Here is a 10,610-nt window from a genome sequence, read left to right as displayed (position 1 = left end):
CTGTTGGAAGGTTTGAACTGGCCTTACAGAAAGTGCCATGCATGTGCTGGGGGCGACAGTGGCTCAGGAGGTAGAGCACTCGTCTGGTAATCCGTAGGTTCCCGGTTCGATTCCCGCTCCTCCCGGGCAGTGTGTCGAAGTGTCCTTGAGCAAGACACTTAACACTTGCTCCCCTTAAGCCTAAAATTAAACGTGTTCCGCAAAAACAAACTCCCTGGTTTAAAAAAAATCGCAAACTTGAACATAAATGCCGTTCAACCAAACTCGAAGTGTAGCGCCTTGCCTGGAATGATAGTTTACATAATTACAAAAAGGCACTCTCACTTGCCAAAACCTCATATTTTTCAAGGCTCATCAACGAAAACATAAAACAAGTCAAAGTTTCTGTTTGACACAGTTGCAAAACTTACTCAGAAACAACCAACGGCGCCAAACTATGCGTTCTCGGCTAATGAATTAATTAAATTCCAAGAAAATGTATCTCATATAAGAGATGAAATTGTTGGCTTACTCAACAACCAGAGTCCCTCCCATCGCCCAACCTCTGATGCGCTTTCCCCCTGACTTTGAGTCCAGCCACACGCCATGCTGCCTTGAACACGTCTCACTTAGTGTCCTCTCTAAATTGGTTGGTGCGGCTAAATGTTTTTTTTTTCTGCAGACATGGGAGAATTTTTTAACCCCTGTCTCTGTCTCTGAGTAAATTACTTCTGTCTGGCCTGCAGCGCTGAACCTTACCTGCTCTGCCCTGACCAATTCTGAGTGGTTTCTCCAGCCCCCCGGGGCATATGGCCCTGAGCCATCATCTTGCAGGGGCGGACTGGGACACAAATTCAGCCCGGGACATTCAGACGCACCAGCCCACGCACCGGCCCCGAAACCGGCCCACACAGCGGCCGTTATGAAACACTCGTCCAGTATTAAACAACCCAAGGCTGTGGCTAAGGAGTCAACATCAGGGAGACCAAATCTACACCACGCCCCTAGATGTGCACTCGTGCACAGTGCACACACACACACACACACGCACACACACACACACATATATATATATACCGTTACTTCCTGTCATTGGCATACGTTTTCTTTTTTTTTTACTAACATCTTAGTGCCTCATTAGCCTAGGGATTAAGGATACGTGAAGTATTAACTACACCATAATAATATTGAGGTTTTGATCCATAGAAATGTCTGTGCTACACAATTTCAGTTAGATTCGATTTATTGTCCTTTAATTTTGCACTCATGACATTAGTTGCTTGCCGTTTAATCAACATCGAAAGACCCCCCACTTCCGCCCAGACACCCATTCCAAGAGCCTGTTTGCTTTCCAGGTATCGCTCTCTCTCTCTCTCTCTCTCTCTCTCTATCTCTCTATCTCTCTCTCTCTCTCTCTCTCTCTCTCTCTCTCTCTCTCTCTCTCTCTCTCTCTCTCTCTCTCTCTCTCTCTCTCTCTCTCTCTCTCAATTCAATTCAATTCAATTCAAAAAGCTTTATTGGCATGAAATTTCACAAATGTTGCCAAAGCACAATTATGACATAAATAAAGGAGATGGTGCGGTGAATAAAACATGGTACATATATATATATAGTATATGTGTCCTACTGGTTGTCCCTTTTCTTGTGACATGAATTGACATATTTTGCAGCTAAAACTGCACATTCTTTCTGTTCCCCCAGGAGGAATGGCAATTTCTGCACTTCTGTCATACTTTGGAATTCTGGGGAAATTATTTCAATTTTTGGAAAGAATTCCTCCCTAATATTTCTGTAATTTTCACATTGTGTTAGGAAGTGTAGTTCTGTCTCTATGGCTCCATCATCACAAATACAGCACAACCTCTCCTCTCTGGGCAGCCAGGTCTGTCTGTGTCTGCCCTTCTCTATCGCCAAACCATGGTCACTCAGTCTGTACTTTGTCAGAGTCTTTCTTAGATTCTTATCAGTTACTGTGCTGAGGTAGTCTGCCACAGTATACTGTCTGTTTAGGGCCAAATATGTTTCTAATTTGTGTTGTGATTGTGTGAGTTGATTCCAATACGTAATGTATTTATCTTTTTATTTGGTTATAATTTGGTTAGGTCTAATCTTCTGAGGCTGGCTAGGGTTTGTAATGTCAGAGTGTGAGATGTCAGCCAGTTTCATTATGAGTTGACAAAAGGGGCTCCTTTGTAGGTCCAGCTCTTGGCAGGCCAGGGCCCTCATTCATCAATGTGTGCGTAGAACATGTTCTATTTCCACACGTAAGCACGGAATGTAGAACCAGTGTACGCACAGGGAAGTCGGGATTCATCACACGTGCGTACGCAGGCTCTATGCTCCTCCGTGTTGATGAATACCACTTTGTTCTACCGTCAATGCTCGTGCATGATTATCCATATGGTCATGAAAGTGAGGAAACACCCCCCATGGGATGTGAAATAATGGACTGACCCGAGCTGAACCCTGAGAAACTCCACAGAGATTGTTCACTGCTGTCGAACCAAGAAGTTTCAAGTTTCTTTAATAGTTTCTTTAATAGTTGTCATACAGAAGTACAGAATACTTTTGTACAAAATGCTTCTTACTGTTGCGCTCCAGAGACTGTGCAAGACAAGATAAGTATGAAATAAAAACATAGTAAAATTAGAAGTAAAAAAAAGAGGTCACAGTGTTCAGTTTAGACATATGTACAATGTTCGATGCAGAATAGACGTAGTTACCATACAATATACAATACTGTGCAGTGTACTAATATACAATACTATATAGTGCAAGGCAGAAATGGAGAAATGGGACGAGGTGCAATTTAGGTACAATTCACAGTAGGTGTACGAGTTGTAGTGCAAATCCTTTATCAATAAATATAAAGTGTAAGTGTGTTTGTGTGATCTAGCGTGTGGGTGTGTGTGCTGTGTGCATTTGATGGTTGTTGCATAGTGATTATTGTTCGTTTAGCGATTATTGTTCGTTTAGCAGCCTGATGGCCTGGGGATAGAAGCTTCTTCTGAGTCTTTCTGTGCTCGCCTTAAGACTCCGGTATCGCTTGCCTGACCGCAGCAGTTCAAAGAGGCAGTTGTTCGGGTGGCTCGAGTCCTTAATAATTCTCTTAGCCTTCCCCTTGCACCGCTTGATGTAAATGTTCTGGAGGGTGGGAAGCCCCCCTCCAATTGTGCGTTCGGCTGAACGTGTCACTCTTTGTAGTCTGCTACGGTCTTGTGCAGTGCTATTCCCAAACCAGGAGGTGATGTTGCCGGTCAGGATGCTCTCTATTGTACATGAGTAGAAGTTCCTAAGGATCTTCTGACTGACTTGGAACTTCCTTAGGCGCCTGAGGAAGTAGAGGCGTTGTCGTGCCTTCTTCACAACACTGTCAATGTGTGTGGTCCATGTCAAGTCCTCGGATATGTGGGCTCCGAGGTACTTGAAACTGTTCACTCTCTCAACCGGTGCCCCGTCGATGCTGAGGGGGCTGTAGTCCTTGACCCCCGACCTCCTGAAGTCCACAATCATCTCTTTTGTTTTGCTGACGTTCAGGGAGAGGCAGTTCTCCTGACACCACTGTGACAGGTTCTCTACCTCTTCCAGGTAGGCCCTTTCGTCGTTGGCAGAGATCAGGCCCACCACTACTGTGTCATCAGCAAATTTGATGATGGTGTTGTTGTTCCGCTGTGCTACGCAGTCATGTGTGTACAGGGAGTAGAGGAGGGGGCTCAGAACACAGCCCATGTTGAGCGTGATGGATGAGGAGGTGCAGTTGCCGGCTCTTACCACCTGGGGTCTGCCCGTCAGGAAGTCCAAGACCCACTGGCACAGGTCATAGTTCAAGCCCAGGTCCCTGAGCTTGGCTATGAGTTTGGAGGGGACTATGGTATTGAATGCTGAGCTGTAGTCGATGAACAGCATTCTCACATCATCAACTGGCGCTGCTCTGATGGCTGCCTTTCTGATCGCTCCGTCGAGACTGTGCTTTCTTTTGTTAATTTTTATAGTATTAGGAGTTTTATTTGCACCAACTGTTGGTGCATTATATGTGTATGACCGTCAGTCAATCATTGACATTGGATTAAGGAAAACTTACCGTTTGGATTGCTCTCTGGATCGGATCGCTGAACAGCAGAAATGGCCCGCCGAGATCCTTTGTTATCATGGCCAAGACCAGGAGAAACCGCCGCGAAGACGTGGAAAGAGAGCGGGGGTCCAAAACAGACTGAGGTCCAAACGACACAGAACCACATTGCCCAGCATATTGTTGGCCAATGTGCAATCGATAGGAAATAAACTGGATGACATCAGAGCACGGATCCAATTCCAGAGGGACATTCGGGATTGTAACGTCCTCTGTTTCACAGAAACTTGGCTGAGTCCAGATGTCCCGAATCACGCAATAGAACCGGCAGACCACTTCTTCGTTCTCCGCAAGGACCGGACGGCAGAAGAGTCACTAAAGACGAGAGGAGGCGGCATTGCCTTCATGATAAACAAGGAGTGGTGCGATTTAGGCAACACAAAGGAACTGTCTAACCACTGCTCCCCAGACCTGGAGTTTATCACGATAAAATGTCGACCCTTCTTCCTCCCAAGAGAGTTAACGTCCATCATCCTCATCGGAGTGTACATTCCACCACACGCGAACACTGGGGTCGCACTTTCAAAACTTCACGACGAGGTAAACAAACTCCAGGCAGCTAATGTTGACGCCGCCATTTTGGTTCTGGGTGATTTTAACAGCGCGCGTCTTAAAGTTAACCGTAGTTACTAAGACACTATCGCGTATTATGGGATAAATAAAAGGCGGACTTGTAAACGGTGATGTCAGATATCAACGGCTCCCTAAGACCATTGCTGCAATTCTGCCTGGACAGCTCAAAATACTAATAAAGACCGTTCGTTGACCACTGTTTGGCGTTGGTTGTGTGTCATTATAACCGTGCTGTAATATGAATGCCTTTATTAGTTGTGTTCGATTGGCTATATGATTTTTAGAGGCATCTATTTTGTTGTCGGCTAATAAAGACCGCGCTGGAATATGACTGCCTTTTCCCGTGTTGTTTGATTAATACCCAGGGATTAAAGTTCTCCTCAATTTTATTCCAAATCGCGATGGATCTCCCGTCAATTTTCTACCTGCTGCATATGATTTCTAGAGGCATACTACAATCTATTTTGATGTCAGTATTGGGTAGCCTATATAAACAATAATACGAGAGCATATACAAGAACAATGAATCTCACTGCATGTATGATGTAGCCTGCCTTTCAATACATGAACTTGAATCCCATCATATACATAGTCTGTCCACTATCTGGTGTCATTGCAATGCGTTTTCTATTCTTTCTTATACAGTAAAAAGGGGGAAGAACACTATATTCATATGACTTGTATTCTGCTTACAGCTTCGAAATTCCACTTGTTTCGTTTAACGTAAAGCCTTTTAAATATAATCAAAACGTTCCCGTGTTTCTGCGGTCTGCGCAAAATAATAACGAGTTGAGCTTTATGATTTATGATGAATTGAAAATGGGGGACCCTGATGTAAACAAGACGAAAGTCTTTCTCTGGTCTGCATCCCCAATTAACAATTGTATGTACTGAGCTGTACTGTACTGTACCCATTCTGCAATCTGTTAATAAACTTTTCAATCAATCAATCAATCAAGCTACGCGGAGCGCAGTCAGTCAGTAGCCTACACCCCGTATATTCCGATAATAACGCTATATAAACCATGCTGCATTCATTCTGAGAGAAAGATCTATTATTCCAAATGCTATTTATAGGGTTTTGACCATAATTACACTACTGTTGCTATTTTACAATGAACTATAATGAACTACGGTTCGTACAGAACATCCAGTGTTATTATGCACAGAAGCTCATTTCCTTGTTGTAATAATATATTCTACCACTGGGCGCCAGGTACGCATGGTCCGAGCTGTGCGTAAATATAAGCACGAAGTCAAATTCAAGTTGAAATTGATGAATCCCACTCTTTGCTTAGAAATGATCGTACGCACAGGGTAAGCACAAATCTGTGCGTAGAACACGTTGATGAATGAGGGCCCAGGGCTTTATGATGATAGCAGGCCGGGTCACTTTTTTTAATATGGCTCCAGAATTTAATATCTTTTTTGCATATTTATGAGTAACGGATATTGTCCTAATTCAGCCCTGCATCTCTCTCTCTCTCTTTCTCTGTGTCTTTCTGTCTCTGTGTCTGTCTCTGTGTCTGTCTCTGTGTCTGTCTCTGTGTCTGTCTGTCTGTCTGTCTGTCTGTCTGTCTGTCTGTCTGTCTGTCTGTCTGTCTGTCTGTCTGTCTGTCTGTCTGTCTGTCTGTCTGTCTGTCTGTCTGTCTGTCTGTCTGTCTGTCTGTCTGTCTGTCTGTCTGTCTGTCTGTCTGTCTGTCTGTCTGTCTGTCTGTCTGTCTGTCTGTCTGTCTGTCTGTCTGTCTGTCTGTCTGTCTGTCTGTCTGTCTGTCTGTCACTCTCTCTGTCTCTCCCCCAATTAAACTGTCCTACTCTACATCACCAGCATGTTTCACAGCAAGTCACTTGTTCCTAACTGGACGTTACTCATCTATTGGTGTATTACACTTGGGAAATACTTACTGTATTGTTTACTTATACTTATATAATTATTATTTGTGTATTTAAATAATAATTAGGTTGATAGGTGGGTGTATTGTTAAAAGAACACGCCAACATTTGGGGAAATTGTCTTCTCCAGAGAGAGAGACAAGAAGATAGAGACCAGTTTCCTCTCTGTGCGTTCAGTAGAAAGCTATCTGGCTGCACGTTAGCCTAGCTTAGCGCAATGAATGGAAGCGGACATGGCCGGTTAGCCTAGGTATATTGTCCAACTAACACCTCTCCCGAAGGCTAACCGGCCATGAGCCGCTCTCCTTGCATCATCCTCTTCAACTACAACAGGCGCTGTTTGTCCTTGTCCTTCAGCAGGCCTGACAACCAAACAGGGAGGCAAGAGAAGGGGGTCAATAGATGTTCAATGCCTGTTTCACAACCATTTCCTACAGCTCTCCTGACTAAGTAGGCAGAGGCAGCTGCGGTCGATATAAAGGACGTTCAAAATGTTCTGCCAGCGCTCACGAGATCTCACTGACCTCGCTCCACTCAGAAAGTGAGGGAGGGGAAAAAAAAGAAAGTTATTATTATATCTTCCCCTATTCATCTCCTCGGTCTGTTCAATCAATAACTTTATAATAACAAGAATCAAGGCCATTGCAGAGGGCGCACTCCTATAGGGGCCTTCTACAAAGGCACAACCGAGAGCATCCTGACTGGATGCATCACCGCCTGCTATGGAGAACGCTCTGCCCTCGACCGCAATGCAAGCGCTACACGGAGGGTCGTGCGAACAGAACATCTGTGGTCGTGAGCGCCCCTCCGTCCAGGATATACACTGAGCAGGCGCCACGACCGAACTGTAGGAGTCGCTGTTTACAACGACCAGGACCCACCCACCAGCTTTCCCACCCTCTAACACTGCCAATTGTGTCAGTACGGCGGCCGGCCGAGCCGGAAGCAACACAGAGAGCTGGGCTCGATACCAGTATCTCCTGCATTGGTGGCGAGCACCTTTCCCACTGCGCCACCCAGCTGCCCTCATCTTGCCATTTTAATATCTCTCAGGAGTCGACCAGCACACCGGCGTGACTAAGTGACGTCATTTGTTTTTGACGAGGTCTGGCATTTCCTGAACGCTCATCGAAAGAGCAGAGGCCTGAAACTACATAGTACCGTAGATAGTTTTGATTTGGTGTTGATAGCCCAAGAAATAATTGAAACAGGATCATTTCAATTCGATGCTAAATAAGGTTTTACGCATGCGTAAATTGTACTCTATTTGTATTATTATCTTCGCCGTTTTTGATCACGCTAGTGATCACGCTAGTCTTTTGGCGTGCGTTTGGAGTTGTTTTGTGCCGTTTCAGAGGAGGATTATGAGGTAAGACAATTATTGTTTATACATATAATTGTTTGTACATAGGCAACCTGAGGGCGCATTTTCATTGTTTCTAATGATTCATGGAGCATGTTTACATTTGCTCAGCCTCATAGTAGAAAAACACATCTTCTAAAATCGTTGTTGTGTTTTGTGTTGTACAGTATGCAGTATACAATATGTATGTACAGTATGAAAACAAATGGTCAGGTCATATAGGTGAGACTGTGCTGAAAAGAATGATACCAAACATACCATGGTAAAAAAAAGTTGCCAAAACTTTGAAAATAGCTTACCGTACTTTTCGCACTATAAGCTGCACCTGACTATAAGCCCCAGCAGCTAAATTGAATGATGTGTACATATATAAGCCGCACTGGACTATAAGCTGCATGTGTTTTAATGTTTAATTACCATATGTAAGGAGTGGAGCCTGCGGCTTAATTTGACTCAACACGGGAAACCTCACCCGGCCCGGACACGGAAAGGATTGACAGATTGATTGCTCTTTCTCGATTCTGTGAGTGGTGGTGCATAGCCGTTCTTATATACATTTACATTTAGTCATTTAGCTGACGCTTTTATCTAAAGCGACTTACAAGTTCTGTACGACAAGACAGCAAGAAGGGTACAACTCTATCAGCTGAGTAACAATGTTCATCAAGTGTTGCGTGTTACAGTGTAGGTTAGTTTATTAGGACAAGTGCATGACAGTAAGGTTAGTCAGGGTTAATTTTTTTTTAATTTCTTTATTTTTTTTAATCATTTCAGATAATGGTTGAAGAAGTGAGTCTTTAGTCGACGGCGAAAGATTGGACGGGATTCGGCTGTCCTAACTGGGATGGGTAGTTCATTCCACCATTGTGGGGCAAGGACTGAGAATAGGCGGCTTCTCTTTGATGACCCTCCCGGAGCTTGGATAGGAGTAGGTCTGAAGCGGCCAGAAGATGCAGAGCGTAGGGGTCTTGAGGGTGTGTAGTTAGAGACCATTGACCGGAGGTAGGCGGGAGCGGTTCCCTTTGCCGCACGGTATGCTAGGTCGAGGGCCTTGAAGCGGATACGTGCAGCAATGGGAGCCAGTGCAGGTCCCTAAGAAGTGGGGTGACATGGGCCGACTTCGGTAGGTTTGAGATCAGGCGGGGCCGCTGCGTTTTGAATGAGTTGAAGAGGCTTGGTGGCAGTGGCCGGGAGGCCAGCTAGCAGTGCGTTGCAGTAGTCGAGGCGGGAGATGACTGTTGATTGGACGAGGAGTTGGGTGGCTTCTTTTGTCAGGAAGGGGCGTATCCTTCTGACGTTGCTCAGGAGGAATCTGCAGGTTCTGGTTGTCGCTGCGATGTGAGCAGAGAAGCTCAACTGGTCGTCGAGGACAACACCAAGGTTCTTGGCGGTCGGGGACGCGGTCACAGCTGCATTCTCGACTGTGATGGAGAGGTCGGTCAGGGGGGAGGATTTGGCCGGCAGGTGGAGCAATTCTGTTTTGCTTAGGTTCAGTTTGAGGTGGTTGGTCGTCATCCAGGCGGAGATGTCGACAGACAGGCCGAGATCCGCTCAGAGACGTGGATATCTGAGGGAGGGAAGGAGAGGAAGAGTTGAGTATCATCGGCATAACACTGATATGAGAAGCCATGAGACGTGATAATGTTACCCAGTGATTTAGTGTAGAGGGAGACAGAGAAGGGGTCCTAGGACCGAGCCTGGGGGACACCCGTCCGGAGGGGCGGGTGGCCGACAGAGTCCCTCTCCATGACACTTGGTAGGAGCGGTCGTTGAGGTATGATGTCAGCCATGTCAGCGCAGATCCAGCCACTCCCATTCCTGCGAGGGCCGCAAGGAGGATCTGGTGGTTGACTGTGTCGAAGGCTGCAGATAGTGAGCTTTAAGTTCCCACCCTTACAGAGAATGACTCCCATTGGGACACAATACTGTCGGACAAATAACATTAACTCATTTACAAGTTGTATTAAGTTTAGCAAATAAGGGAACAGATAAATAACATTCAATGCAGTAAAAAAAGCAATATTTCGATTTTCGGGTTTTGTCCACATATAAGCCGCACCGTTATATAAGCCGCAGGGTCGGAAAATGGGGAAAAAAGCCGCGGCTTATTGTCCGAAAAGTACGGTAGTTCTTTTTTACACTGAATTCAAATACGAATTCGAACATGTCTAATTCGATTTTTTGTGACAGCCCTATTGCCTATGCTGCCTACAGTATATATGTATAATACTATAATAGCTGCTAATATTATAATAATAGTATAATAAATGGTTATACTATCTCCATAAATTGAAATTTTATACCCAGTTTAATTTCATATTTAGGCTTTATGTTGACGGCGCTGCTTGGCCAGTAATGGAAGATGTGGGAATAAAACGGACTCTGATTCTGATTCTGAGAGGGTTCATTTATTTATTTATTTGATCTTCTTGATTCTATCTTGTAAATTGTTGGTTTTCAATACACGGTACATTCTGAGCTGCCCCCGTTGATACCAGTAAGTCCCCTGTAACCCTGACGACAGGATTTCATACAGTCTGAAATTGTCTCCCTGTCGTCAGCAACTCACTGTGAATTGAATTGGGCCGAGCAAGCACAGGAGTACAGCGAGGTGCTGGCGGAGAGAGAGAGAGAGAGAGAGAGAGAGAGAGAGAGAGAGAGAGAGAGAGAGAG

This window comes from Notolepis coatsorum (genome assembly GCF_963971535.1).
Source record: "Notolepis coatsorum genome assembly, chromosome: 1".
NCBI lineage: Eukaryota > Metazoa > Chordata > Actinopteri > Aulopiformes > Paralepididae > Notolepis > Notolepis coatsorum.
The sequence above is the reverse complement of the archived record's forward strand: the minus strand, read 5'-3'. Positions refer to the sequence as shown.